The sequence below is a fragment of the Mercenaria mercenaria genome, chromosome 7, assembly GCF_021730395.1.
Source record: "Mercenaria mercenaria strain notata chromosome 7, MADL_Memer_1, whole genome shotgun sequence".
Taxonomy (NCBI): Eukaryota; Metazoa; Mollusca; class Bivalvia; order Venerida; family Veneridae; genus Mercenaria; species Mercenaria mercenaria.
The window spans coordinates 82,624,758-82,649,738 of NC_069367.1; the positions used below are offsets into that span (position 1 = coordinate 82,624,758).

The 24,981-nt window shown below is 32.2% G+C and overlaps 2 long non-coding RNA genes across 9 annotated transcripts in view; one reads left to right on the forward strand and one right to left on the reverse strand.

The window, feature by feature from the left end:
• Positions 1-24,981, reverse strand: part of LOC123553776 (uncharacterized) — a 78,197-nt gene that overhangs the window by 17,087 nt on the left and 36,129 nt on the right. The window contains exon 1 of one of the 6 annotated variants that reach the window (XR_006686850.2): positions 904-922. The exons of the other annotated variants lie outside the window; for them this stretch is intronic. This is a non-coding gene — a long non-coding RNA (uncharacterized LOC123553776). Of the gene's footprint in view, positions 1-903; positions 923-24,981 lie in introns of those variants that run through there. 6 annotated transcript variants of the gene reach the window in all.
• On the forward strand, positions 915-23,859 carry LOC123553779 (uncharacterized). 3 transcript variants are annotated; one of them, XR_006686874.2, is made up of 5 exons: positions 915-1,597; positions 1,973-5,400; positions 6,862-10,045; positions 12,835-21,921; positions 23,558-23,859. It is a non-coding gene; the product is annotated as an uncharacterized LOC123553779 (long non-coding RNA). The 3 variants fall into 3 exon arrangements; XR_006686873.2 differs by having other exon boundaries at positions 6,862-10,032; positions 23,558-23,858; XR_006686872.2 differs by lacking the exon at positions 6,862-10,045 and having other exon boundaries at positions 921-1,597; positions 23,558-23,825.

The window sequence follows — 24,981 nt, forward strand, 5'->3', positions numbered from 1 at the left end:
AAGGCATTTTCCCGTCGTCGTAACCAATAGCGCTATAGCGAATGTAGTGAATTATAACTTCAAAATATAGACATTTATAATCGAGACTGGAGTAAAGTGTTACAAACTATTTTCGATTTCTATCGTATAACAGCAAATTCTAATGTGTTTCTGTAACATGTAGTTTGTCAGTAATGAAGTTTTAAAGCCTTCCTAAGAAATTTATCTCCAGATATCTAGATTTATGCTTTTTATTGTCAAACGATCTGGAGGCCAGTCCCTTTGAAATTACATAAGTCTGAAGGCATTTTATTTGTATAGGTATAGCAAATAGAAATATAAACTTGTTTAAAATTGTTAAACCTTGTTTTGTATATGATTATCAAATAAGTCGGTTTGGTTTAAATATACAACACTCGAGTGTAGAGGTACCTTGAATGAATTTACCGCCACTCATATCATTATTTTCTGTAAAGAGAACGCGTTGTACAATTTTGTTGATATACTAGTTTTAATACTGCATTTACGTGGCTTTTAGAATGGAAAATTTCGAAAATCATTTTAACTCTAACTGTCGTTATGAAAAAGTAAAAATAGAGGGGAAAGATTGTTTTTGTTTATATAGACAATGCGAATGTGGAGAACAAAGATCAAAAAATCCGTCAGAAATTTCTCCATTAGAGAAAGACGGTTTAAGTGTGCATTTTAATAAAAACTGTAATTTCGTGAGGAAGGAACATCCAGGACAAAAATTCGTTCTCACAAAAAACTGTTTATGTAAACCTATATGAAATATATACACAAATACGGCTTGGAAGAACAATGTGGAGAGTAGCAAAGGTAAGATCATTGACAAATCATAAATATCTATTTTATAATATCTTTGGCTAATTGCACTACTTGAAATCAAGTTAAATAATTTACCTGTTATTTCTATGCAATACACTTTATTCAGCTGACTGGGCGGGGCTTAGTTTAATCGATAAATTGGCGTCATATGAGTCATTTGGGTACCCAAAATGCTTTTAGTAATGCGCAAAATGTCCAATGCTTAGAATAACTTTAGTTTTAACAATGATGTCATGATAATTTTAGAATAGTCCCAATATCGAGATATCTAATTTTAGAAACGAAAATATTCCAGAAGTATCACTTATAAATACTACCTTAAATGACCAATTCAAATCAAAACTTTGTTACAACCTAAAGTTGTTTATCTGCCATATACCAAATACTACATTTGACAAGGGAAAATGGCACTTCAGGCAGAAGTTAATGTGATGTCTGATTGGAGTTCGAAATTTTATACGTCTAGACAGGATGCGCATGAGTTTCATTACCAAAATGAATGCCATTTTGCAAAGATATCTGACATTAAGATTATTGGATCATATCGCATAATTTATGTGTTGGTACGAGTTTGTTACTGTGGACAGAAAACTGATAAAAGACGTATACTTAAGAAAAGAATTATAAACATTGGAGACTTTATTGATGGTGTAGAAATACACCTTGATCAGAGGTGTCATTATGACCCAAAGCGTTTGCCTGACGGAAGAGTTAAGTTGGACAAAATTTGTTATTGTCCTAAACAAATTGGACACCATTAAAACAAAAGGTATTACAATTTAATCTGTCAAACTGTCATAATTCAGTAAACAGTATGTTTCTCCCAAATTTGATCATTTCTATAATGTTACAAAATAAGCAATCTCCATTAACTTTTTAAATTCTGGAGTTGTATAATTGCGTTATTTTTGCATAATAAACTTTATAGTAAAATCTACCATTTTTCTCAGGAACATTGTGCTTATAATAAATTATTTTTTTATTAAAGAAATGAATTACAAAAATAAATCATATCAATTCAATAACTTCAAGCGGCGATAAACCTTTTCAAATTTATTTCTATTGTTAATTTTCAAGCCATTATCAATCTTACAAATTCTCTGTACTGAACTGAATGTATTAACATACACATATATATTTGCAGGGTGAATGAACGGCCAATATATCATATGATTTTAATCAACAATGTGTTGGATAAAGCATCAAACAAACAAACCTGAAACATTTTAATCAGCATTGTGTTGGACGCAGCCTACATACCTGATGCATAGATATGTGGAACTACAGCAACTTCGAACAATTTTGATACTGGGCATAGCTTATGTATTACATAAATAAACCGGAGAAACTTTCTCGTGGGATTAAGCAAGCCGGTGTTTAGGAAAATAAAAAAAATATTTGCATGACAATTTCATTTTTTGTTTACAGTTAATCGTGTTGTAAACATGTTTTATTTGCATATTTTGTTACATTTAGGTTATTCTTCCATGTCATATTCAGTCATGTCTCTGTAAAAACATTATATGTAATAAAGTTATGATGTTGTTTGCCTACAAAATGTGTTATTGTTCCTATGCCAATGATTTATCTTACATATATAGAAATTTAAGTTCATTTTGGAGTTTTGGAAGTTGTTGTCATGTCAGGATTTTATGGTTCCTTTATTGGTGTGAATGTGTTTCATCCAATACTTATCTTTATTATAAATTACAGTTAATAAAATAAACGCATGTATTAAAAAGACAGAGACTTCAAAGATTGACTTATAACACAGACACCTATTGTGAAGCTAAATGATGATAAGGTATCTATATTTATACAAGTCTTTATTCAGGCCCCCGCGGCTATTTCAATATTGATTTTGTATCACTGAAAAGAAACACAGATAAACGTCTCAAACTTATCTCTTTTCCTGCAAGCTACATTAACTAGAGGCGTTAAGTCACCGGAAATATACTGAACTGGCTCTTCCTCTATATTTCCACATACGATGCCACCGCTTGGATGTTTTGAAATAAGTTCACGTCATCTACTTTGGATTGGCAACATTACCTTTTAATACTGGACAACTTGGTCATTCTTTTAACGGCGTAATGACCAGATACAGAGGACATTTGTTTATTTCAGTGTAACACCGAAATATTTCTACATGTGAACACTAGATGCAATATTATCATGGGTGGCAGAGCCATGAGTGAAAATGAAAAGTATAGTGTTGATGAGTGAACGATATTTTGATTTTACAAGTAAAACAAACAAATGATCTTTTTATTTCATGTTTTTATACAATTTACAAGTTTATAGTTCTTACCAGTGAACAATATATTTGATTTTTCACTGTGGAAATACCAAATATGGTTCACTCTGACAATATGATCATTCGATTCCCCGTCAATTCAAATAAGATTAATCTAAATATGATCTTTATGAGTGGTAGTCAAGCTTCGTTTATCATAAACAGATTAACTAAATTACTTTATTCTATTACATAAATATATGCAGTACAGAACTCTTTTCTAATCATTTTTCCCATGCATAGATGCAGTGTTTTTCAAGTCCGTTAGTATGTATATATATAGCAGTTATTTTAGAGCAATTAATAAGTTATTCAATGCTAAACATTAAAATCTAACATGAACTTAATTACTTGGACATCATCCTATCGCTTTTAATGGCCGAGAATGTAAAACAGTGAGGAGTTTCATTAAAATCTACATTGTAGAAAAAGTTATTTTCGCGAAAAAGTTATTAAAGTTATGATTTTTACTACAGACTGTCATTATGAAAATTTTCGTCAGGCCCAAAAAATGCAAATTCGACCCTATCTTTTTTATTTGCTGAGTTATCGATGTATATTCTGACCTTTTGAAAAATCAGGGTTTAATGAAATTTTACATTGTAGAAATGAATCCAGTCAGAAGATGCAGAACTACCTTAAACACGTTAAAATCTAAATATTTACTCTTCAAGGCGTCTCTGACTAAATTGTATAAAAACATGTTCAGGTACATTGTGTATGTATCAAATCCTTTATATGTCGTTTTTTATTGCATGCAATTGTCTCAGCGTGGTTGAATACAATGTCCCTTTAGATGGTCCAATGCATCAGCCATTTGAAATAATTCAAATATTAGTATGTACATTTCTGAAGAAAAGAAACTGCAATTTTGATTTCATATGTAAACTGGTTTAAAGCCTCGTATTGTTCCTTTGCCTAACAAAGTACAAACTCATTTACTTCATTTTGCATGTACAAACGTGACAGTATAAAATATGTTTATACATAAAGGTACCTTCCATCGAGTTGAAGCCTTCGTTGCATGCGTGATAAGTATAATAACCTCAAAAACCTAACCATTTGTTTCCTTTTTGGAATTTCCGACACTTGAAGAAAGATGGTGTTCTTCTAGTTGAAATGAACTAGCAATTAAAAGCAAATATTGGATACATAATTTTCTCTTTGTATACTAAGTAGTTAAAATTTCTGTTATAAAATTGTTATGTTTGAATAATTTGGTGTAATAATGTTTGCCATGAAGCAATCTAAATAATTCCTTTGTAACTATATTACATGTGTACAGAATAAACTGCGATTATTCTATTTTAATACAAAGGTATTGTTTTGTATCTTTCGTAACAAATTATTTAGAAATACAAAATAGTAATCGGGGCCTCCATGACCGAGTGGTTAAGTTCACTGACTTCAATTCACTTGCTCTTCATCTCCGTAGACGTCTGTCAGTGTCATCATGTGAAATAGCTATACAGATGACTTTCAGAACGTCGATGTTTTTCCCTGCGTGCCCACTCGTGACTGCGGGGTGTTTCTTTTCATCATTACAGCTGGAAACGCAACACATTACATACAGTTGAGTCTGCATGACTTTAAACTAACATACTAAATCAAACTTAATTATTAATAATGTTTTATGGTTCCTTTATTGATGTGAAATTCTTCATGCGTAATATAATCAGTTATAATGATGTCTTTCTATGACATGTATCATTCAGTATAAACTGTTCAAATTATTACACATATGCTTTATTTAAAACCAAATAAATATCCAAATTATGTTTATGGTGTATAGAAAACTTTATTAGAAGAATACAGAACATCATGTTTGTACTTGTTACTTTTTTAAACTAAACCTGGGATCCTTACCAAGAACAGGGCGGAGCTTCTTGAACTTTGCTCCTCCCATATAAGCTATACTTATGCTGGTCTGACAAAAACAACTCATAATAAACCTGAGGTAGATTTTCGAAAGGAAGCATTAATAGGTATATCTGAGCCTACAGTTGTTTTAAAAATGTCTGATGTAAATGTAGCTGAGGATAAACACATATTTGAAACGAACGACGAACATTGGGAAGATTATTGCTGTAGTGATAGAGAAAATGGGAATTTAATACTGATTTGCTATTGCGGAGTTTTTAACTGGTATGATCCTAGACGAATAAGAGGACGCAAATTTCATGTTTCACCGAATTGTTGCCTTGTGAAAGTTGGAAACAAATTCAAAGTTCAATGCTATTGTCCAAGAGACCGACCAACTAATAGACGCTAAAGAAGTAAGAATCAGAGGCTACATGTATATTATTAAGTTAAATATATATTGAGTTGGCTTTATCCAGTTAAGTCTAAAGGATCAGGTTGAGAGTTCTTAACTTTTTGTATTCTTGTACATGATATAAAATGAAGTAAGGCCATAAATTTCAAGATTAGCTATACTATTTCAATCTCTAAACAATATTTTACATAAACGAACGAACATGAAATATAACATTTCAAAAATATGATTATTTTTAGGTATAGAATTTCTTTTTTTGTTCTGGTATTACAACAAAACACAGTCATTATATTATAACAAATATAATATTATAATCCCCGTTCTAGGATTCAGGGTTGTTATATTTTCTGGTCCTTTTGGATCGTGGAGTTCATTCAACATATGTGTAATAGAGTACCGCTTAAGCCGATGCTGTGAGGTGTGAGAGGTGTTGCACATTTTATTACCCCTCAGAACAGACTCAATCAAATCAAGGCTGCTATTATTCTTCTTGGTTGCGTTTTTTGCTTCCTATGGATCATTTTACATGTTTTATTAACTCTTCTGAGTTAACGTACTTGTGCGATGTCCTGCAGATATCAATGTACGTGTCTTACATTTCAAAATATAGTACTTTATATAGCACAAACAATGAAGTTGAGGTTGGCACTGAAAACGTATTTCCGCTATAACTAGCACAATACCAATCTTTAAGTTTGCTTATAATTATTATGCCCTAAAAGATATTTTGCTCTCGATATTCATCTGATCATTGGAAAACCGCAAAATAATGTATTTTCTCTAAGGCCTGACCATTTAACACTCGTTAAGTTTTGAAAATCTCCATATACGCACATACAATTATGACATGCAAACTGAATAACTATCAAAGTGACGTCCGTGTTAGTTTGTGCTTGGCAGTAGCAGTTATCAAATTTGTATTTTTTGTTATATAAACGTTAGAGGTGGGCTTTAAATGTCAGACGTTAATCTTTAACTAACTACATTCAGACATTTATAGTACAGTTTGCACGATCAGTTACAAGCTCTCTGTACCAACAATATGATAGTGAGCAAACATTACCGAGGAACACATGCACGAATCCTGTGGTATTACATGTAAAGACAGAATAATTGTTCTGATATGGTATTGCGGGTTTATTTATTGATGCGCACTACGATATATTCTTAAAAACAAGTCACCCAATTCTAAGAAATGGTACTGAATCTAACTACATTTTGTAATTGTCACACGGTGAGAAAAATGCCAATGCTCTACCGACTGAGCTATCTGGCCGCCTACACACTTTCTCCCCGTTTTAATATTCAAGTCCTGTACCGTGACATAATAATTAATCAAATTTAAAACAAAATTTTTCCTTGCAGGTATAGAAAACAACAAAGCAAAACAATAGCAGACTCATATTATTGAGTCTGACATATTGAAATTTATTGTACTCATTTTTCACTTATCTGTTTATAGGAAAAATGAACTTAGAGAACCGTATCCAGGCAAAGTCAACATCGATGTCTACATCAAAAGAAATAATAAAAGTCTCAATGTTTACTGAGAAAACAAGTTATATAGGCTAAGTGATCTGTGTTATAAGATCTATTTCAACTTGTCATTTGATAAATAAAATAAAACGTCAAATGCAATATATGTATTTGCGAATCAATATTGAATTAAAGTTACTAGAACTTTTGTATATATCTCTGCTCATATTTCAGTTACAGATAAAAAAGAATCTTCTGATCTTTTAATTCAGTGTGTATTTCATCAGATAAAGAATCAAATGTATTTGAATATACGTATGTCTGGTCATAAATAAATATTATAAACTTAATGTAGTTGTGTTGTGCTGTGATATGTTTAACATTGGTTTATCATACCTGCACAGTGGACCAAGAAAATGTTAAAATCCCTCTTAGACATTTATTATAGAAAGAAACTCAACCATTATGTATAGTGACTGTGAAAATTCCCTTTACGAACAAATATTTATTGAAAACAATCTCTAATGAAAATTCAACATGATTGAGAATTATACTCAGCAAAGACTTAGTACAGACTTAAATTATACGAATATCTCACTAGAATAGTGTAAACTATAGAGACGTTAAAATTCTTAAATAAGAAAACCGGCTAGATTTAATCATTGGTTCTAGAGTATCTGCCGCTGATGGAGTCAAAATTTACTATTTTGGCCTTTTCAGCTATATAGATCTGCAATTTATGTTTTGGTTTGATACAAACTTGCAAAGATGATCTCTTGATGATATATATGTTAAGTTGAAACTGTGTAACGTTGGGTTAAAAACTAATTCATCTGGTCAAATAAAAGGAAACACCCTAGAGACATTTATGATCCTGTCTTCACGAAACTTGGTCAGAATGTTTATCTTGATACATTCTGTGTTCAGTTTAAAACTGGATTACGTTGGGTCAGAAACAAGCTCACCCGGTCCAATCTAAGAAAAGGCTTGTTATCACACTTGAGGCAACATTTATGATTTTCCCAGAGACTCTGATTATGAAAATTTGCGTTGGATTCAAATTGTTGCAACCAGTCTAACAAAAACAATCAAGCACATGACCCTATCTTCTTCATTTGCTGGATTTTCGATGTATATTCTGAATATTGATAAAATTCTACATTTTATAAAATGTGCAGAGTTACCTTATTATCAATAAAAATTACCTCAGGCGAAAAAAGGACAGTGGCTCTTCCATCCAGTTTCTACCATGTAACTGATTCCTTAAACAACGTATTTCAAAATAGGCTTTTTGTGTATATATTTTTGCAATCAATTACTGTATAGTTCAAAATGACTCAAAGTATAATGCATTACCCTATGTCGATTATAACGTATATATTTGACTCAGACTTGATTATTAAAATACACCAGCCTCTATAAGCTATATACTAAAAGGTTTTATCACCATTAATCCTTTGAATGAAAATTGTTAATTCGCTTAAAGGCTAAAGCTTCACTTCATATGACCAACTTAATCCTACAATATGGAATCGCAAGCGTATATGGCTTTGTGAACTATATACAAACCACAACAATATGATATTAAAATCGAAAAGAACTGATCGTAGTGTTAACCAAAACGTTAACTGAATGGACGTTCTTTATTCGAAGACTTTTAGTATTTGGCTACAAACGGCTTTAAAAGATTTATTGTAAATTCCCGAAAATCTTATACCTAAACAGCAGTTTTCTTAGCACGTGTACTCTCAACATATTTTATCTGTCTGTGTTATTCAAACAATTTTTCCAAGTTTCCGAGGATACGTTCAATCGTTAAAATTGATATGACGCCATATGTGTCTCTTTAAAAACTTGGGTACCCAAAATGTTTCAGGCGGCGTGTCAAATGGCAAATGCTTACAATATCTTTAGTTTTAAAGAGTTATCCCATTATCAAGGTATTGAAGTTTAGAACATCCACGCTTTCAAGAGATATCACTGATAAAAATAATCCGTAGGACTACTTTGTTGCCAAATTTTATTTGTTTGACATTTTCTTGATTTTATATTTGAAGAAAAAAAAACAACAATATTGCATTTAATAATCATACATGTCATAAAGTATTTAATTTTTTTCAAATGACTGATTTTATAACAAATGTGTGTTTTACTTTTAAATAAGTTTAATCAATATCAGTATTTTATATAATTATTTGGATTTATATATTTATTTGAGATGGAGAGATGGACATATGTATTACATGAAAATTGCGGCATTTAGGTAAACATGAAGTTTATCTGGTATAGATAAACCGACAATTGAAATCAAAAATTGACTAAACTTTAGAAAAAAACTCTTTTTAAAAACAACTAATGCGTTATGTTAAACGTTCTGTAATGAACATACTTTGTTTGTTTGATTTTTTTGCAATGTTTGCCGTATAATTGTTTTAGTCATTTATTTGTAACATGTGTACACAATAAGGTATGCTTTGTCTGTTCCAATACAAAAGTGATCTTGCTACTTCAGTAATAATATATTTACATATAGCTGCTTAGAAATTCAGAATAGTAATCTGGGCCACCGTGGCCAAGTTTTTAATTTTATTTACTTCAAACCTTTTGCTTCTTGCCTCTATGCGACCTCCGCTGGGTGCATTATGTGGGATAGCCATAAAAAGGACTTTCGGAAGGTCGATGGTTTCCCGAAATGCTCTACTAGAAGTATACAAAAAACATTTTTTGTGATTGCTACATTTTTAAAAAAAACACTGGAATCCTTGCCAAAACAGGGCGGAGCTTCTTGAACTTTGTTCCTCCTTTATAGACTACATAAATGCTAGTCTGACAAATACAGTCCAAATAAACCTGAGGTGGGTTTTCGTAAGAAGTCTTTAATGAATACTGTTTAACTGTTGTAAAATGGCTGATGTAAATTTATCTAAAGACAAAGAACTATTTGAAACGACCGTACACTCAAGATTTTGCAACTGTGATAAAGAATGTGGGATTTTAATACTGATTTGTCGTTGCGGTTTTATCAAAAAATTTATTCCTAAACGAATAAAAGGGTGTAGACATACTTCATCTGAATGTTGCCTTGTGAAAGTTGGAAATACATTCAAGGTTCATTGCAAATGTCCGAGAGACCAACCAACCTATAGACGCTAAAGACGTAAGAAACAAAAGTATCATGTTTATTATTAAATTCATTGTATATTGAGTTTGATTTTAAACAATAGAAACAAAGGGATTCATAGAGAATTCTAATAATAATGTCATATTCATTAACATAATATAACGTGAGGGAACATCATAAATTCCATATAAGCTGTAACCATTCAATCTCTAAAAGCTAAATTTCGTAAACGAACTTGATGAAGTACAAATCATAAATGTATAGCATCTCTGTTGATATTACCACAAAAAAAGAGTCTTTATATTCTGTAATAGTTAATATTCCTCTTCTGAGTTAAAGTGCTTGTGCGATGTCCTGCAGATATTAACGTCAAAATCAGGTCTCTTACATTTCAGAATTTAGTACTTCTATTTGTCTCAAACACTGAATTTAACGGTGGCAATGAAAACTTATTTCCGTTTAGGTTATAATCAATATCTTAAATATTGCAGATAGTTAATATGGCGTAAATGATATTAAATCTCATTTTTAAATATATCGGATATTTTGACCACAATATTGTGTATTATGAAAGAATTTTGAAAAACACAATCTATATACATGCCAGTATATGTTTTGACATGCATATTGAATTACAGTGCCCTATTAAAGTTCGTGTCAGGTTGTGCTTGGCAGAAGCAGTTATTGTTTTTGTATTTGTGTTATATAAAATTTACAGGCAGGTTGTAAAATGTCATAAACTTACAACAAACATTCTGACATTCAAAGTACAGTTTGTTTGATCGGTTTCGAACTCTATGTACCAACATTTCTACTGTTTGTAATGTACATTTTACCGCTTAGCTCAGTAGGTAGAGCGTTGGTCTACGAATCGTGGGTTTATCAGTTCGATCCTCGGACGGGGCATATGTTCTCCGTGACTATTTGAAGACGACATTGTGTCTGAAATCATTAACTTCCACCTCATTCATATGGGGAATTTGGCAGTTACGTTACATCACTGAAATACTGTTGAAAAATGGCGTTAAACCCAAAACAAACAAACAAAAACATTTTAGTTTATTTAAAATCTTTAAAATTAATGAAATATAGTTATTCTTAGTAAATTCTGTTAATTTGTGCAAATAACAGCAATTGTTTTAATTTAAAGACCGTGTTTAGTTGGTACATCTGCCAATGAACCTTTTATTCTATTTCAACCAGAAGCTGGACCCATACAGCATTTTATTTGTAAGAAAAGTGAACACATTTTGCCAGATGAATGAGCAGAAAATTATAAAAATGCATAGGTGTGTGCATGTTTATTTTAAAAATTATAAGGAGATTTGTACTGGCGAATAGCAGATTTTAGAGGGAAATGTAAAAGGATAGATACTGTGCAATAAATTATTTTATCATTTTTACATTAAAATGTAATAACTATTGTTAATTTAAAATAAAGAAACTTCATCAATATTTTAACAAATATCCACTAAGAAGAATTTTAATGGAGGAAAGAAACAATCCTTAAAGGTAAATAAAATCCAAACTTCATGCTTTTAATTATGAACAAAATTATTTTATAAGGTAATGTAAACATAAAAATAAAATAAAAGGTTTATGTGTATTACCAGTTCTATGAACCACTGTATACATGTATAGATAAACATAGTGTAAATGTGTACTGCCAGTAAAAATAGCTGTTTGTTTTAGCAATCAATTGTTACTGCATGACATTTAATTACGGATGTAGCTCTATATGCAAACATATATTTAGTAAAGTTGATGAATGAGTGTGTTATTCATTTGAGGTAAATATCTAAAGATACATGTAAGATATGTCATTGGATATCTTTAAAGTTTCCCATTCATTCTAAATGTTTACACATCATTTCAATCATATGATATAATGCAAGACTGTATGTAATGTTAATTGGAATTGAATTGTGAACACCCAAAGGTAAAAGTAATGATTTTATCATGATTATCATATATACTTACATGTTATCTTCACTATTTTCTCTATATATAAATAAAAAACAGTGTTCTCGACATTCATAATTTCCATCGATTTGGACAGTTCTTGATGAGGTCATTATGACAGCATTACTTTAAGTGCGGGATAATAATACTTAAAGGAATACTATAACTTTTATAATAAATACCTTGAATGTATAGTCAATGACATTATAAATAATTTAAAAAAAAAAACATTTCGATAAACATTTGTAGATGGTTTGTAATTTACAACAATACGTAGTATGTGAGTAACATATATAGTATAGTATAAGTAATATGCACTTTTAATCAAGATATTACAACATGAAAATAAATTTTATCATGTATTCATTGGTGAATTGAAACATACGTATAATAATATCGGCACAAGAAATCTGCTTGTGTTAATTTAACTTAGATTTTTATTGATTTTTTTAATAAATGAATACCTTTTAAATTGATACTATTTTCTGATACAAATAAGATGACGGTAACACAAAATAAACATATACCTAGCAAGCTCGTAAGTTTGTGCATTTTAAACGTGTGTATATAAACGTGAACAAAGTGTTGTAATCGTATGATATAATAACAATGGAGCTGCTGCTGCTGATCATGATGTTGATAATGAAATTCATTATGATAAAAATAACGGATGGTAAATAGTTATACTATGTCTCCGTCTAAAACGGATTAGACATATAGTGAAACTAACTGTGTTTTATAATAATTTATTAATAATATTTTAAAACATCCCTTGCAAGCGAAGAAGGTAACCAAGCAAAACATAGCAGCCTCGATTTGACCAAGTCTGGTGTATTGACATCTATTGTACTCTTATGTTTCACTTATTATTTTCAGGAAGCAAAGTCATCATCGAAGTCTACATCAAAAGAAATCAAAAACAGTTTAACAGAAAACAAGTTATACGTAAATTTGTCTTGCTGTGATACGTTTAGCATTAATTTATTATATCTGCACAATAGACCAAGAAAATGTTAAAATGCCTTTTGGACCTTTATCAAAGGAGAAACCGCGGGATAAAAGAGTGATATATTTCAACCAGTTATTTCCTTATCTGGCAAAGATAGGTGGAGATCTATGTAATATTAATCTTAATATTTTATTGAAAAGTGTAATGTAAATATATATAAATAATGAACATTATATTGATATTTATTTGTAAACTAAAACAAAAAAAAAAAGAAACAAAAGATATCTAAGGTCTAAACAAAACAGTAACGACTGAGAAGAGAACGAGTTATCGAACACTTTATATTCAATAAAATGTGTGCAAATGAACTCAACATCGCCCTTATTTTCAAAATATATGACCGAGAGGTGCATTAGAGTGTGATCATGTATATCTTTGTTCCTGTACAGACAAATTAAAACGTGCATTAACATGCTGACTATCTTACTATTGTTAATATACCAACGTTTAGAAATGTTATAATTGCAAAATTAAGGTTAAAAATCGATAAGTACTGGCCGCCATAGAAACATTGTAAAGAATCGCCGCCCTTGCATTTATGTATTTTATTTGTATTTTTTCGACATATGACGATATTAAAAGGTTATCACTCTAAAAATGTGTATGTTTGATGTGACACATTATGTTTTGTAAAATTGTGACTGTCATATACATTTATGTCATTTCGATATGCTGTATGCTTAATTCAAAACAAAACTTCTGTTCTGTTCTTTTTGTTATTTGTTTTGTAGTGACAAGGTAAGCTTTTGTAATTGCCCGTCGTCCGCCGACAATTTCTCGTGAACACGATAGAGAACACATTTTGCAATCGATTTTAATCAAACTTGCACACAACTTGTATCGGCTTTTTCGGCCCTAAAGAGACTTTATTCATGATACAATATAAACTTGCAAAACATCTTTAACAAGAATAGATCTTTGATTCCATGGTGTATCAGTCAGATCCAATCATAGTTTCCGGAGTTACAGCCCCTGATTGACTGACCCCCGAAAGAGCCAAAATTTGTTAACCTTATGAACACGGCAGAAGTGACATTTTCAAAACTGGGTCATGTTGGGTTAAAAAACTAGATCATCAGATCGAATAAAATAAGTAGCTTGTTAACACCCTAGAGGCCACATTAATAACCCTGTCTTCATGAAACTTGGTCAGACCGTTTTATCCTAGTAATTCCTGTGTCAAATTTAATACTAGATTCTATGGGGTCAAAAACTAGTCTTCCCAGTCAAATCACAGAGAAAGCTTGTTAATACTCCTATTTTCATGAAACCTGGTAAGAATGTTTATCTTGATGATTCCTAGGCCAAAATCATGTGGGGTCAAAAAACAAGGTCACCCGTTCAAACCAAAGGAAAAACTTGTTAATCCTCTATTTTTTCATAGACCTATTTGATTATTGAAGCAATTGCAAAGAAATTTGAACCACAAGTATAATGTTCCCTTTGTGTGTTAATCCTTGTTCTGCTTTCCCCTTCGGCTTCCTGCCCGACCCCACCCCACCCACCTCCATTTTAACCCTAACCACTCCCCCACTCCTCTATCTATATACTTGGCATTATTTAATATGTACTAGTTAGATTTTTGAAGCCAATCGTCTGTAATTATCCCATTACAGCTTCTTTCTGTTGTAGACCTACTTTGCAAAGGCGTGGCTCTGAGACTGTGTTTTTGGTGCTCTGTGTTTCCGAAAAATCTACCCTCACCTATTACCTATTAAAATAGATTTGTTTTCAATGCTTATCTTAATCGTGACCTTCTGGCCTACATTTTCGTTTCTGAAGGTACAGCATAGCAACTGAATCCACATGCATATTGTCTTACACAGATTTCTGTACCCATCTTGGATAGTCTTAATCATGACCTACTTGGCCTACTTTCTTGTTTTTGAAGGTACAGCATAGAAATTTGGACCACATTTATAACTTTTGATACAGGTTTCAATGCTCATTTTAAGTATTATTAACCCTGACCAACTGACTTACTTTCTAGTTTTTGAAGCTACAGCAAATTGGCTTTGACCTCCTGGATAACTTTTGATGCATATTTCAATACTTACCTTAAGTAGTTTTTGTCAGGACCTACTGACTTCAACTTACCTTCTTGATTTTGAAGTTACAGCAAAGAAATTCGGACCACACGTAAAACGTTTGATACAGATTTTAAAACGTATCTTGAACAGTCTTAAACATGACCCACTGACCTATTTTCTTGTTATTACAGTTTCTGCATAGAAATCTGGCCCACATGTGTAACTTTTGCTTCGTATTTCAATACTTATCTTTAATATTCTTAACCCTGACTTGCTGACCTACTTTCTTGTTTTTGAAAATATAGAGAAGATATTTGGGCTAACTGTATGTTCTTAATAGATTTCAGTAATTACATTCAATAATCTTAATCATGACCAGCTCACTTTGTTTTGTTTTTGAATTTGTTCAAGCAACCCACTAAACTCAGGTGAGCGATATAGGACCATCACGTCTCTCTAGTTTGTGTTAATTTTTTTTATTTGATTCCAAATTTTACTTTATATCCTCACTCTCTTCAAGTTCATTACGTATTAAATCGACAATATTTCTTAAATAAACTAAACCACGCCTTTTTTACTTTCACGGATTCTGTTTCCCATTTCATTGGCCAATACATTTATGTCTTTCGTTTGTACATATATTATTGGGGCGTGAAGGTGGCTGCAAAGCCAATGTTTGAAAAAAAGATTTTTTGGTGAAACGGATGATCCGACTTTATTGCAACTGTTTAAAGGTAAGCGCAGATTTTCAAGAAAAACAAGAGTACCCCAAACACCGCGATAGTGCCACATATTGCAATGTATGCCCGTGACAAAAAGTAAAACTGTAAGGGAAAATATATAGCAGAAATACAAAAACGGGTAAGGAGTACATAAATGGGTGGGTTGGTTGTAGGGAAAAGTTGAAAAAGCAATATTCAAGACGCTACACATTTACACAGTTTCTTTACATCGCTAATCACATCAGCACAAAAACGCACGTACATAAGACGAACACACACACTTAGACACACAGATATATGTTACAAAACTAATATCGTGTAATATACGCTTACTGAATGGCTTGCCGGTTAATAATTCTGTGCTATACACGTTATATATTACATTCTAAAAATATAAAACGGGTAAATGCGGTTTAATCAGTCATATACCTTAATACGTGATAGGGTTTTATAAGTTTTGTGTTTTACACTGCAACGTTTGTTCTGCCTCATTAATGCGTGAAGACGTCAAAGGCTTTCGCGACGTTCTTGTTACGTCTCTAAACGCTTTTGTTAATTTATCTTAAAGCATTAGTTAATGAAAATGGCTTCTTCTGTTTCTTTTTTCACTTTATTCGACAAAGTCTTGCGCAGTTTATCATATTTGGTTTATGGTACAGAAACGTAGTAATAGATATCGTTCCAGGATACGCGTTTCTATTTTTACTGTGCATTTCACGAATGGAAATACCAAATATGATAGGTCTAATTTCAGAAAAATATTGCCAAACATTAGGCCTTTAGATAAAGTGATATCCAATTTGATAAAGAAAATTCAATACCTTTTTGAGAGATATATAGGTCATTGATAATGTAGTGCTACAATGAGGTTATCAAACGGTTCAAAAGCCTTTTTATAACAACACCTGAATGAACTTGTATTTCAAAGCAGTACAATGATCTAAATGTTGTTTCACGGAACCTTTTTAGCAAGGCTAACTTGAAATAAGTCGTTACTTTAGATGTAGCCAGACCATGACTAAAAATGAAACAAAATATGGTGACCACCTACCGGATATCGATGCTTTTAAAAAGCGATATCAAACACATTCGCATATATGCAATATATGTTACGTTTTGAGTAAATAGTACTATGGACAGATAGTAAACGACGTGGTATCCATACGTTACTTGAAACCACTGTAAACGTGCTCTTTTCTAACGTGCGGTAGCACAAGTGCAGAACATTTAATCTACAATTACTTGCAAACGGAGTGACCTTGACCTTGGAACATGAGATATCTCGCTATTTATCTGTTGCACAACTTTGAAACGGCATATAAAAAGCCTGTCATAACATAACAGTTTGGAAAAAACTATTTGTTCAGTAATATAAAGACTCATAAAAGACTTATTACGGCGGGCAAATATATAAGCACGAATGAACCAAACCTGTTCTGGAAATCTTTATCATTCATTTATAGGTATTATTGATCGATACCAGCATACGCAACCTGGGAACACAGAACACGGATAAAGAGTAAAATTATGTATCGTCTAAAAACAGCAGGCCAATGGCAAGGCGTTACTATTTTTAAAGAAAACACTGGTATATAAAGAAACAACGTGATAGAGAAGATATATTTATACCCTTTAGAAATTTACTTAATGATAGTCGTCAGTATGGGTGATGTTAACGCTACGAAAATCTTTCTTGGAATTGTGATGGTGGTGTTTTTTCCAATTACACTTACGTACCTTTTGATCAGGTACATATTTCGCGACAACAATGACAAATATCCGAGAGAAGTTCCGCAGGACAGAAGAGTCTAAAATAGTTTAAAACGTGATCGCCAAATTAATATTTGCCAGGGATAATGAATTTGTATCTACAGTGTCGTAAATTTTAACATTCTTTGTAATCGACGGTACCCTTAGTAGTACGCGGTGGAAATAAATAAACCGAAAGAAACTAGAATAAAAAGATGTGCAAAATAATGTGCAAAGAAAGTTTCAAAACTCAGAAAGGGTGAAGAAGCCATGTCACTTTAACCAAAACCACAGCCAACGAGACAAACAATGAAAGTTGACAGCGGCAGATTTCGTTCTAATGTGTTTCTTACATGTCAGCCTAAATGCATTAAAGCATTATCTTGAAAGAATAAGCTTTCATTGAACCGATTGTGTCAATATTATTTGCTTATCTTAAAGTACCGACTAATACAAACAAACTGAATACAATTAGGAATATTTTAAAAAAGCATTTAAATTTATTTACGTTATTTGGTAACAACATTACGTGAACCATTTTAAGAAAATAAATATCGGTCAAATGTAGGCGGGCAGTCAACACGACGGTCATTCGTCTAGCCGCAGGGTACCTGTGCTATTTTCAGGAACAACGTGCATAAAGTACAAAAACAAAACAAAAAAACATCAAAACAGTTCAGTAACTTCAAATGCTCTTTTCAATTTGGCGACACACATTTCAAATATGTTTCAATTATTATTTTTAAGCAATTTTTGAAATGAACAATGGGTTGGATAAAGCTGTATCACATGGATCAACAAACAAATATTGAAACATTTTAATCAGCATGGTGTTGGACGCAGCCTATGAAACTGATGTATAGATAAATGAAACTACAACACTTTATCAGACAATGTGATACTGGACATTGCTTAAATATTACACAAAAACATTGAAGAAACTGTGCCATTTTATCAAACATGATTATTTTTCCATTTTCTCGTGAATCAAACATGTGTTTACGTAAGAAAATGCATTACGATTCTATTTCTTGTTTACAGTTAATCGTATTGTAACCATGTTTTATTTGCATATTTTGTTTCATTTATGTTGTTCCATAGTACATTTAGTCATTTCTCTGTTAATAAACATGTAACGAAGTTAGGGTGATGTTTGACTGTTACTTTTCCTTCCATAAAGATTTATCTTATTTATAGAACTTCGTTTTGAAGTTTTGGAAGTCATTGTCATGACAAGGTTCTATGGTTCCTTCATTAGTGTAAGCTTGATTCAACGAATTATTTTGTATAAATTACAGGTGAACAACTATTATACTTAATGCATATATTAAATAATTAAGGATCATGTTGTTACAGCTTTACCTACTGCGAAGCTTAATGATAACAAGGTATCTAGAACGAATAAATATTGATGGCAATAGAGCTATTTTAATAACGACTAAGAAGAATCAAAAAGAAACCTCTCAAATTTGGTTTCTCTCCTGCAAGTTATATTTAACAGAGGTGTTAAATTGTTTGAAACAAGGTATATGTCCAAATTTTAGTCAAATGTTTGAAAGACTTTGCATTTAAGTCCGTACAGGTCTACTAGCACCAGTAGAAAGACTGATGCGAGGCAACCGTTGCACTTTCATTTCTATTGTTGTACCGAGTTTGTTTTTATTCTGTTGTCTATATATATATATATATATTGTCACAGATTACTATACAACAGCAGTTTTCTAGTGTCATGTGGTTACAGTAAAATGTCTCTTAATACTGGGATACTGCTATGTTTTCTGACCCTTTGGGAGTGTGTGGAATCCAGTCAAAATATATTATGTATTACATACAGAATTTCATTAAAGCCGGTAACATATATTATATATAATATTATACCAGATTTATATAGAGCCCTTTTCATGATCAATTTCACAGCCACACAAGGGCGCATAATTCATCCCACAAACACAGAGCGATCTGACCAGAGGGACAGAGTGAGACAAAGCCCCCACGACAGAGAGATCAGAAATCATATACAGGCTTGTCCGGCTAACTTAGCCTAGCTTGTTTCAAATAGACAGCCTGGTTCTTTAACGTGCCCAGTGTATACACGCAAGGATTGCCTGGGTTCCTGACCAGTACACCTCTAGTTGGGTGGGAAACACTGGAAAGTGTTTCTGAGAATTCCCGAGTAGTTGCCGCGGATCGAACCCCGACCTCAGGATTGGAAGGCCAGTGTGGAAACCACTGAGCTATCCGTCTAGCCATATAGAAGGTTTGAGGAGTATTCCACTTCAGACTGAATTTAATTGAGTCTTCTATTATTTATGTTGTTTGCATGCTATGCTTAAGGGATTTTCTAAAGGTTTTATCAAAAGTTATTTCTAGTTATTTGGTCATACATATATAAACTACTGAAGGGTTTTGTTTTGGGGCAGCTGTGTTCTTGCACTACATATTAAAGCTTAAGTTAACATGATTGGTCAAATATTTCCTATCATATCCATATCAATAACGAGTGACTTCAGGCGAAAAAAGGGACAATGAATCTTGCTTTTAATCTTTTACATTTAACTGTTTCCTTAATCGAGGTATATCAAAATACGTTTAATATGCATATTCTTTACAATCAATTATGGTTCGTATAATACATTACCCTATGTTGGTTATAACGTATATACTTGGCTCAGACTTATTCAGTAAAATACATCAGCCCCCTAAAAGATATATACAGACATAAAAATAGATTTTATCACCATGAATGAAAATTGTAAATTTAACGAACTTTACTTTAATAAAACCATCTAAATGCTACAATATAGATTGACATGCGTATATGGGTTCGTGACCTACATATAGACCACAACAGCATATTAAATATTATAATGGAAAAGGACCGTATTAAATATTAACGTTAACAGAACGAACTTTCATTATTTGATGCATTTTATTATTTGGCTACGAACAGCTTTAAAACACTCAATAATAATTGTATATCTTCGAAAATAAATTACTCTAACGAGAGTTCTCCCAAATAATTTATCTGTAACGTCTGTGTTATTCAAACAATAGACTTTATCCAGTTTTCAAGGATAGGTTAAATCGTTAAAATTGATATGACGCCTGGTGAGTCACATAGGAACTTGGGAACCCAATATTTTTCATGCTACGTGTCAAATAGCCAATGCTTACAATAACTTTGGTTGTAAAGACTAATCCTATTATCAAGATATTTAAGTTAAGAAAAACAAAACTTTCCAGAAATATCACCGACAAGAACAATCCGTATGACCATTTTGTTGCGCAATTCGTTTGACATGTACCTGATTTTGTATCGGAAGAAAATAACATTGCATTAAAGAATGAATACATACGCCCACTCCCCTATACTTACGCATGTCATATAGTAGATAGCCGATCAACATATTCTTTTTCAACTGACTGACTTTATACAATAACGATTTATTAGTTAGAAATACGTTTAATCAATATTGATAGGAACAAAACTTTAGTATCAACTAGTCCCCACTTTGGTTCTAACACATGTAATTTGTAATTACGTATATGTTTTATCAGAATGGAGAGATAGACATATGCATGGTCACATAAAAAGTACGACATATAAATAAACTTGATATTTTTCCAGTTGAAATTAGTTGCCAAAAGAAATCAAATATTGACCCAATAATTTTCTCTTTGTATCAGCAACTATTGAGTAATGTTACTATTTCTGCAATAAATATGCTTTGTTAAAATGATTTGTTACAATAATGTTTGTCTTTTAACTGCTCCGTCATTTCTGTGTAACAATATAACACGAGTTCACAACAATATTTATCTGTTTCAATACTTAAAAGATGTCCTTGCTCCTTTCGTAATAATTTATCTGCAAAGCAGATTAAAAATTCAGATTAATCGTCAAGGCCACCGTTCTCGAGTAGGTAAGTTCACTGGCTTCAAAACTCCGACCAATATAGCTGCCTAATGATGCTTAAGAATACTTAATCTAAACGTATGTGGATAGTCTATTGTTGTAACGTCCTCCTTTTAAGAAAAAAACTGTGTCCTTGCAAAGAAACGGATGCAACTTCTTGAACTTAACTCCTCCCTCCCATACAAGCCATATAAATGCTGATGTGACATGCCATTTCAAAATAAAACAAGAGTAGGTCTGCGACAGGAGGTATTCATAAATATTGCTCAGTTTAAAGTTGCTGTAAAATGGCTGACGTGAATGTAACTGAGGATGAAAATATATTTGAAACGGGTGATGAACATGGTGATGGTTGCTATAGTACAAAGGAAAATGGAATTTTGATACTAGTTTGTTATTGCAGTATTTTTAAGTGGACAAAACGAGGACGTAAAATACATGTTTCATCGTCCTGTAAACTTATGAAAGTTGAAGGAAACAAGTTCAGGGTACACTGCGCTTGTGCGAGAGATCGACCAGTTTATAGACGCTAGTAATGTAAGAATAAGAAACTATATTATCAAACATTAAATTTACAAAGGATTTGTCTTTAGTCAATTCCAAGTAGGTAATTATTACGTGCAAACAATGATGTGAAGTAGCATTATCACTTCACTGTTTTATTAATTTCGGTATGTTTCAGTCAGCATTGTCTTCTAGTGCAGATGTGATCTGTTAATTTTAGACATAGATTCCCGGTATGTTGATTACCATAAATTTATGTTCTTGCCATGGCCTAATTAAGATATATTAATTAACTAATTAAGAAATATTTCCTATCAAAGTAACATAGGCTAATGTCTAAATTATGTAGATATTTAAAGGGAATTTCTATAGATTTTTTATGCGCACTTTCTGCGCAGCCGACCCTTTCTATGGAAAACTGAAGTCAAGCGGTCTTAACATGAAATTTAGCCTGGTGACCCTTACAATTTTAGCCATTTTTATGCTCACAAAACTATTATTTATTCACAAGAAAAACAGGATAAAAATCTATGAAACAGTTTTTTTCAAAATTATAAAAAAAAATATTCTTCACTGTGGGTATTTTTCATTGAAAAAAAGTTCACAAAAGTGAATATGAAACAAGATATTTTTTTCATTTGTACCCATTATTGTAAGGATATAGTATAACAAATATGATTATGACGTCAAATAAGTATATAATAACATCTGTAAAAAATAAACCTTATTGTGCTGTCTTTCTACATATATTGGTTGGTATTTATAAAAAGGCATAAATTTATGAAAATGTTGAAAAATCGCCAGCAGTTTCAGCAACAATCAATAATAGGGGCGAGTTTATATACTAGATGTTCCATCAGACATATAACGTCCATTCAGGTTGTTGTTTACAATTACGTTTTACGTACAGACTGTATGCATAAACAATCCAAATAACTAATTAAATACAGCTGTCATTAATGCTACTGTTGACCAAAATACTGTTCAAAATGCTTTAAAAATTTGGTGTCGATGCGAGAGAACTATACCTATGAATGGATCACTTATTTTGACATGTCCGCAGATGTATTCAAACGGCGGTGAACATGGAACCTTCAATGATACACGTGTTGAGGCGTGTAATTCCATGAAGTGCGGCGTTTGGTCCCTAGATAAAATAATAGGTTTGCCCCAAACGAGAAAACAATGGGCAGAACTAAACAAACTGGAATTTAGAAAGGGAATCTGAGGTTATGGAGCCTGCGTATCACAGGAACTGTCAAAAGACAAACTTAAAAAGCAGGTACCATATCCATTGGGTGATTATACAATACCCAAGGCTTTCATAGGCCATGAGGACTCTTCTAATTTTGTATTCCAATTCTGTATGTATATGTCCTTTATTCTTTGCTTGAAATAATATAAAAACAGTTTTTGATTACAATTACCTTGGCTTAGCCATATATCATAAAACCCAGAAGTAGACAATAGTGTCTTAAGCATAGGAACTCGGTCAGTACATGGTTTTGCTAGCATACTTTATTCTATAAAGTTTAAAAAAAAATATTTTATAAAATTTATAATCCCAAATGGGGAGATAACTTCACTATATATACCCATACCACATGTACTTTACGTCTGACATACTTTCATTTTAGTTTGTTCACATATATCTTGTGTCTATTTACAGATGAAAGAAATACAGTGAACCTTAAAAGGATCATTATGACATCGCCGAAGTTTACACCAAAACATATTGTTTTATATGTTTACACAGAACATTCTTTTCCTATTCTTGTATGATATGTGCTATAATAATTATGTGTCCCATTTCATTGTTAAATGTAAAATATGTTAGTATGAATTAGTATTGAAGAAAGTGTGTTTGTATTTCAAAATAAACGCAGTACCACAATTTGCTGTAGTATCGTTAAGCAACAGTACCAACAGAATAGACATGTACCTATCAGCCAAATTTATATGTAAATTACAAAAAACCTGTCAGGATGGGTTTGTTTTACATTGTAGAAGAATACATAAACCAGTTGCATATTGAATATGATAACGCCTCTGGAAAAAAAAATGTTGTTGATTAAATACTCATGGAGTACACTGTCAAAGCAAGGTCGGCATGGTAAGAAATACTTCCTATGCATAGTCGATCATCAAATGTACAATCTACGGAGCTGGGTCTTGCGCGCGACACGTCGTCTTACTGTGCCACACATTCATGCGTAGTTATTTTAAAATCCATGCATGAATGACAAAGATATGGACCGGACACGCCCATCAATGCACTATCATAAAATATGACCCTTCGGGGGCATAAAAAATAAGTAATATTTTCAAAAGATATTCTAAATCGTAACAAAACGTTCTTCTCCATTTAGTGCATATGGTTCCAATTCAAGATAAGTATTATAAGTTTAGACCAAATAATAAAGAGAGTCGGTTCATGGTGACACTGGATTGCTCACCTGAGTAATATGAGCTGCACAGACAAAAGTATGAATTTAAGTAAGAAAGTCAAATATAAGTAAGTATTGACATTTTTCTCAGTTGTGTGAAGTAATTCAAATGTCAAACTAATGCTAAAACATTGAGAAAGTAGGTCAGTAGGTCACATTCATGGTCACTTAAAGTCAGTTCTAAAATCTGTAAAAAGATCCTTTGGAAGCAAAGAATTCAACCAAGAAGAATCATAGCAGACTCGGTTTGATTGAGTCTGTTCCCGAGAGGTAATGAAATGTGCAACACCTCTCACGCCCCTAAGCACCGGGTTAAGCGGAACTCTATTATACATGTGTTGAATGAACTCCATGATCCCAAAGGACCAGAAAATATAAGTTCGGTGTGCAAAACTGTTTATGCCATCTAAATCTCATCTTTAAAAAAAACGAGAATGTAGGTCAGTAGGTCAAGGTCACAGTCAACTGACCCCGAATTACTTGAGATCATCTGGTAATTATAATTAAACAATCCAGGATATTTGATCAGATAATTTTTAAGTATTTTTTCCTATATAACTTATATAACAAGTGACCCAGGACCCGGGCCTCTTTTTACCCCAAGGCCATAATTTGAACAATCTTGTTAGAGAACCACTAGGCAATG